At 39.8% G+C, this 7,012-nt stretch overlaps 1 long non-coding RNA gene across 1 annotated transcript; it reads right to left on the bottom strand.

Moving 5' to 3' along the window:
• Nucleotides 1-4,361: 4,361 nt before the first annotated feature.
• On the bottom strand, nucleotides 4,362-6,941 carry LOC112471928. Its single transcript, XR_003043477.1, has 3 exons — nucleotides 6,033-6,941; nucleotides 4,939-5,045; nucleotides 4,362-4,430 (listed from the first exon to the last, which is right to left on the bottom strand). It is a non-coding gene; the product is annotated as an uncharacterized LOC112471928 (long non-coding RNA).
• Nucleotides 6,942-7,012: the final 71 nt, after the last annotated feature.

Here is a 7,012-nt window from a genome sequence, read left to right on the forward strand (position 1 = left end):
GGGTAGCATTATACTGGCTTATTTCGAGTGGGGGTTGGTGGGGAGATAATGCCTGCTTCATCAAGGAGTGATCTGACACTAGCAGGGGCAGGGACCAGGAGACAAGCTTCCACTGTGGTGAGTTGGGCTTGTTTCCCATCCTGGCCCCCCTCACTCCCTCCTTCCAACAGTGTCACCTCTTTTAGGACATGGGAAAGCAACTGAGCCACTGGGGAAATGTCACTGAAGTTATCAGACTGGAATAATTCTCTGAGCCAAACCCCTTCTCACTCAGCCTTTAGAGGAGTCAGTATCTTCCCACAGAGTTAAACAGCTATGGAGTTATGTTTTCCTATCAAGTGATCAAACATTTTCAATGATCCCTAGGGTTGGAAAGAGTTTGGGAAAATTGGCATTCTCATAGGTTGCTGAAAGAAGGTAGACTGATCCAACCATCTGGAGAACAACCTGACAACATGGGTCCGTGGCAGGAGTGTAAACTGGTTCCCTAGACAAACTCTTGTACAACAGGGGTCATTTACAGTAATGTTTATAGCAGCAGTGTGAACAAAAGCTAAATCCTGGAAACAGTGCCCTTGCATTTGCCCATCAGGGGGAGCATGGATGATAAAGCATAGTATATTTACGCATTGTAGTATTTTATATCAGTCAATATATATAGTGAAATGCAATGACATGGATGAAGTTTAGCAAAGTAATATAAGTGGGAAAAAAAGTCCTAAAGTATTACATATAGCATATCCTTTTTATAAAGCTAAGAATAATTTTTAAAAATTACTCTTTAGAGTTACATACCGATAAAGTAAAAATTTATATAAAAAGAAAAGCAAGGAAATGAACATATAATTCAGGATGGTTCCCTTGAGTGGAGAGCACAGGGAGATGGGGTGGAAAGCCTTATGGGTAAATGTTGGTTATTGTTGAGGTCCTAGCTTTTGTTTTGGGTTGTGAATTTACATGAACTGATTATGTTATTAAAATTAATAAATTTACCACCTAAATTAATAAAATCAGACCATCAAGTACAAATTGTGAGAGTATCATGAACCAAGGATTATGGTTAATCCAGTTTTGTGTACCCAACATTAAAAAAACAAAACAAAGCAAAACTAAAGGTATATGGCCTTTGGCACAGACATTCCACTTCTAAGCATTTCTTTTAAGGAATAAACAGATATACACGCAAATTTATGAACAAGGACACTTACCATGGTATTTATAAAAATAAAAATAAGAAGCAATCTAAATACTAAACTAAAGAATTAGATACGTAATTCTTGGGTTACATCAATATACTTGAAAACTAGGTAGTCTTTTAAAAATACTATTTTCTAAGGGTATTTAAGTCTATACTCATGATACATCATGAGTATACATCATGAAAATACTCATGATACATCGGTTGAATAAAATAGGTTACACAACAGACATACACAATATGAACCAATTTTTAATTTCCCATGAGTATATGTTTACATATACACACACAAAATCTAAGAAGACTACATCAAAATGATTAGACAGTACTCATCCCTGGATGTTATGATTGTTTCTATATTAAAATTGTCAGTTCACAAATTTGCTACAGTGATCATTAACTCTCTTACAATCAGAAATAATTTTATTATAAAAATAAATGTTAAAAATAGTAGCTCATGTAGATTGAGTACCTGTTATGTGCTATAAGAGCTTTACATGACTTAACTTATTTAAAGCTTAAAATTGCCCTGTGCGGATGGTACTATTATAATCCCCATCTTACAGATGAAGCTACTGAGGTTTAGGGGGCTAAATAACTTGCATGAGGACACAGAAGTCATAAGAAGTGGTGCCTTGAATCGGGCTTCTAGGAGGCTTTTCACAAGTTGGGCCAGATAGTAGGGTCTTGGTCTCCCTGGAGCGGGGACGGCTCCACCAGAGAGAATGATCTCCTGAAACTAATACTGGGAACCGAGTAACCTAATGTGGAACCTACAATCCACAGAGAAAGAGGCCCCCAAGGGGCGTCTGAACCAGAGCCCACATAAGGCAGCCAACCATTGAACATGGGGATGACAGACATCAGAGGGCCAGGGCACCCAGCCTCTGAGGGTTTCTAATGAGCCCTTGTGAGAGAGGAGACCCCAGTGATTGGACAATTGATTAGAGGGCAGAGATGTTTTACTCATGGCTCTGGCCAGTTCTGACTCCCACCAACCACTATAGCATTGGCGTCCAGAGCCTTCAGTGGAGAGGAGGAGGGTGCTCTCGGGTGCATCTAGGGGTGGGATGGAGCCAGGAACTTAGCTGCGATCTCTTCTCATCGCTCATGCTTTAAATATAAGCTCTGATGTGATCAAGGCGCCAGAGATAAAATGCCTTTCTCAAGCTAAGCAGGCAGGATCTGGTATCCAATTTGGACAAGACAGTGGAAAATAGACTCAAAGGGAAAAAATCCCTTGGCCTCAACACCGACACACAGGAGTTGAAGAATTTGACACCTTCGCATTGTAGAATAAACAAATGTAGGCATGGTTTCCTATGTTTTCTTCAAAACATCTAGCAAAGATGTGATTTAAGTAGGAATGATTTTCACGGTTAGTTCTCTTCTCAACCGAAGAATTCTGGATTATCTTTTAAGATGTAGCTCAAGTATTAGCTTCTGCGGAAATACTTCCCAAGCTGCCTCAAGTAACAAGGCCTTTCCTCCTCTGTAGATGTGTAATAAATGATTTACCTGTCAGATTGTCTGTGTTCCTCTGCTGGAGCATAAGCTCAGCGGACTGTGTCGTGTGCACCTTTGCATTTTCTCTGCTTTCCCTGCGCCTCTTCCCATCACCACATGTCTCCCTATGCCTGCCATGTAGTAAGTGCTAATTAAATGTGGCTGCTAGAATAGAAAGCTATAGAGGTTTAGGGTGTGGTCTTCTAGAATTCCCAGAGGTAGGAATTCAACCCCTTTTTGCATCGCTGATACTGGAGAGAATCTGATGAAAGCTAAGAGCCTTTCCCTGGAAAAAAAAGCACACGCAAAAGAAAATCTCCTATTGTATAGCAGTAAACACACACATACACACACACATACACACACACACCCAGCACATACACAGGTGAGTATATGTAAAACGAAATCTGAATAAGATAGGTGGATTGTATTACTATCAATGTCCCGGTTGTGATATTGTACTACAGTACTGCAGGAAATCACTGTTGGGAAACTGTTATCTCTCAGTATTACTTCTTATAGTGCATGTAAATCTAAAATTATCTCAATAAAAATATCAATTCAAAAAGAAAATTCCTATACATTATCCTTTGGGAGTTGATGGATTCCCCCTGAATCCATCCATGAATCCTAACTTGAGACTGCCCACTGTAGTCCAGTCTTTACACTGTTGGATGTGGAAACCGATGGGATATAAGGTGCTCAAAGTCATACAGATTGTTGGTGGCAGAACTGGGGATGAGCCCAACTGTCTTTTCCTTACACTACAACTGGTTCCTGGAGGAAGAGAGTGCTCTTCACATTGTGGTATTTACTTGACTTCAAGGAAAGACAAACCATTGGAGGCAACTGATAGTCTCTGATGTGGGGAGAGAACAGGGCAATTCGTTTTCAGACTCGTTTCTTCTCATTGCTTCCTAGGCTGCCTGTGCATTGAGAAGGATCTCATTCCCAAAGAAGGTGGCGGGGGAAGGTATAGCTCAGGGACCAGCAGCCTTTTTGATTCTGATGCCAAAAGAGGAGCCAAACTACCTGGAGAGCAGGGACAGGCTGAGCAAAGAGGTGAAGGTAGGAATGGAATGGCTGAGTATAGCATTGGTCCGAGCGAGAGTAAGGGGTTCAGCTGAGCTGAGGAGAAGAGCTTTCAGTGAGAGGGAAGGCAAGAGAAAAGACCCTATTGAAATGCTTTGTGAGGGGACCATTTGAGAAGGTCACAGGAGAGGGGAGACTTCTTTTCACAAGAAAGTGGGGGCCCTTGAGTAATATTCCAGGCCATAGTGGAATATTTAACACAACTGTGGGCTACATGTTCTTTGGGCTTGTAATTCCCCTAAGAGGTACCTTGTCATGCTTACTCAGATATTCTAAAGATTTTCTTTTCACAACTATAAAAGCAATATGTTTTCATTACAGATGAATCACATAACTAAAAAGAAAATAAAAAACAATCCCACTCACCAGAAGCAACTGATGTTAATACTTCACAGTGTATCTTTCTAAAGTCTTATAAATATGTATTTATAATATGTTTAATAAAATTAGGGTTATATCACACAAGCTGTTTTATAAGGGACTTTTTAACTTAATATATTGTGAATAATATTCTATGTCAATAAACATAACTTCTATAAGATTTTATTATGTACAAAGTTGACAGTATTCTTAAGGTTTACCCAGCCTTCTGGAGAGATGAACTTTGCCTTCCATTCCAGAGACTTTTTTTTTCCTGTAGCGGAGAAAAATATTTCCTCTGTAACTGAGGATAGTATCTGGATGTCAGGGACATTACTAGGGGACATGTCATTTCTCTTTTTTGTTCTTTAGCCAAATTGCAGTAGCTGGGGGAGAGGGCTGTATTATATCTATGGCAAAGTTCCTGGCCACAAAATTTTTGGCCACATTTATAAAATTCTAATTCTAGGTGAAAGGGCAATAAAGTTTAATTTTTCTGAAAACCCCAAAGGAGAGGAACAGGGATAGATACCAGTGACTTACAAACATCATTGCACCATGGCTCCAAGTGACATTGGAAGATATTTAGAATCATAAACCACTTAGAAATAATAATATCTAATATCTACTGGACATTTATTAAATACTGTCTGGTGTTTTAATTTACAATTTCATTTAATTTTTGGAAGAACCCTATTTTTTGGCTATTAAAATTATCCCCACTTTATAGATAAGAAAACCAAGACTCAGGAAAGTTAGGTAACTTGACAAACTTCACATACCTAGGCAGTTGCAGAACCAGAATTCAAACCAGGTCTATCTGATTCCAGAGCCACTTCTTACCTACACAGCTCTACTTTCTGTCTCAGTACGTTTAGAAGTCAGGGAACTGGAAGGAACAACAAATAATAAAATAAAGTCTACATAAGGCCATGAAAATGGTTGACAAGATACTTCTCATGTCAATTTTTATACCTTGACTAAGAGTGCCTATTACAAAGCTATTTGCTCAAGGTTATCTTCCTCCTACCCCACCCCCATCATCAGATGATTTTTATTTATAGCTATGTTTAAACATCATAGGCACACTCGGACTTGCCATATACTGAATTTGCCATCTGAGCAAAGAATCTTTCTCAAAGTTTGTTTGCTTTAGTCACTCTCCAGTTTTTGCCAAGAAATTAAAAGGAAAAATGTTTTCGGTTTGCTTTTAACTTTTTGTTCCAAGTATTCCTCAGCTCTAGAATTTAGACGGTCAGGTCCAATTAATCAAGACCAGATTAATCACACATTCAAGCCCATTGGCTATTTTGAGTTCTACAGAGTAATAAAACATTCTAGAATTCTTCTAAAGGAAAAGACATTCTAATATAGTTCTTTATTGTTTATAATCATGTATGCTTTACTTCACTGCTTGAATGCTAATAAGAGCTTCCTAGAATTCATTGTTTAAGAAGTTAAGTCATGGCATCTAATTATTTGGCAGGATGTTTTATGTATAATTATATGTTCCCTCCATTTTGTGGTGGTAGTGAGCCAAGTCATCTGCATCAAGAGAAAATAAATAAAACCTACATTAATGCTACCAACAAGGAGCTCACAGCACCTTGGGAAAACCTACTCTTTATAATCTTAGCACAGAGAGAGTGCTCAATACTTTATTTATTTATTTTTGTAAATTAATAAATTTATTTTTTGCTCAATACTTTTTAATCTACCAAACTAACATTACTCCCACCTTTCTAGATAAGAAAACCCAGGCAAAAGGAAATTATATATGTACCCTGTTCCATATTTAAGTCCCTGAAGGTCAGTTGTGTGAGTGAGGCTGAGACCTTAAACCTGGGATTATGGAGTTTTAAATCCTGATCACTACCTTGAGCAAGTCCCTTCTCTTTTCTGTCTGCTTCTTGCTCTATGAGACAGGACCAGTTCTCATGCAGGTACAGGGCAATCTGTAGAATAAGATAGCACACCAGACATGGCTTTATAATCATGGGTACCAAGCGATGATTTTTTTCCTCATTCTTCCTACATGGTCTCACTCCTCCATTATTTGGGGATACTAACTACAAAACATGGTCACACTTGGGGCTAAAAGAACTTTTCCCAGTCTAGTAAATTAAGTATAAGCCTTCAAGGAGTAGATCTAAGGTACTTTCTTCTGGGCATGCTACTGAGAGGTACGAAGGGAAAGCAGAATTGCAATTTCTAGCATGGGGAAGGCCAAGCCAGTTGGCCTGGCCAAGCAGGTTGTCTTGGATGGAGAATTTTCAGTCCCGCCATTGGCTGATCCCGGGCCTCCAGGGCCTTCTTCGGCCTGTTGGTAAGGATGATGTGCTCAGAACTGCAGTGAACACTCTCCTCCAGTACATTTCTGAGCGCTTGGGTGCAACAGAGTTGACTTTTGTTGGGGATAAGGAGTCTAGAAGACAGGGGACCAGGTTCAACTCTTGCCTTGTGCTTTGGAAAGCTTCTCTCAGGTCCTGTGGACATCATAATCTCTCTTCTGCCTATCTATCCCCACACCATTTTAAGAGTACCGTGGTAGGATACAAGCTCCACCAGGGTAGGGACCTCGCCCAGGAATGGGATCTAGCATATAGTTGGCGCTCTACAAAGCCAAACATTTCTGTGAATGCAGGGCCAATGGAATGAGAAAATACATCGCAAACTCCAAAGAGATTCATAGCCAGACAGAGGTCCGATCCTAAGGTATCCAAGTTTTCTTTGAAGTGCAAATCGTAGCTGTTTCTAACACCACCGGGTTGTGGGTCAGGACCGATATGTCCAATCCTGTAGTCTTCCCTCTAGAAAGCAGGCCAGGGCGGGCAGGCGTGTGTATGTGTGGGGGGG

The sequence above is a fragment of the Pteropus alecto genome, unplaced genomic scaffold (genome assembly GCF_000325575.1).
Source record: "Pteropus alecto unplaced genomic scaffold, ASM32557v1 scaffold78, whole genome shotgun sequence".
In the NCBI taxonomy this organism is placed as follows: Eukaryota; Metazoa; Chordata; class Mammalia; order Chiroptera; family Pteropodidae; genus Pteropus; species Pteropus alecto.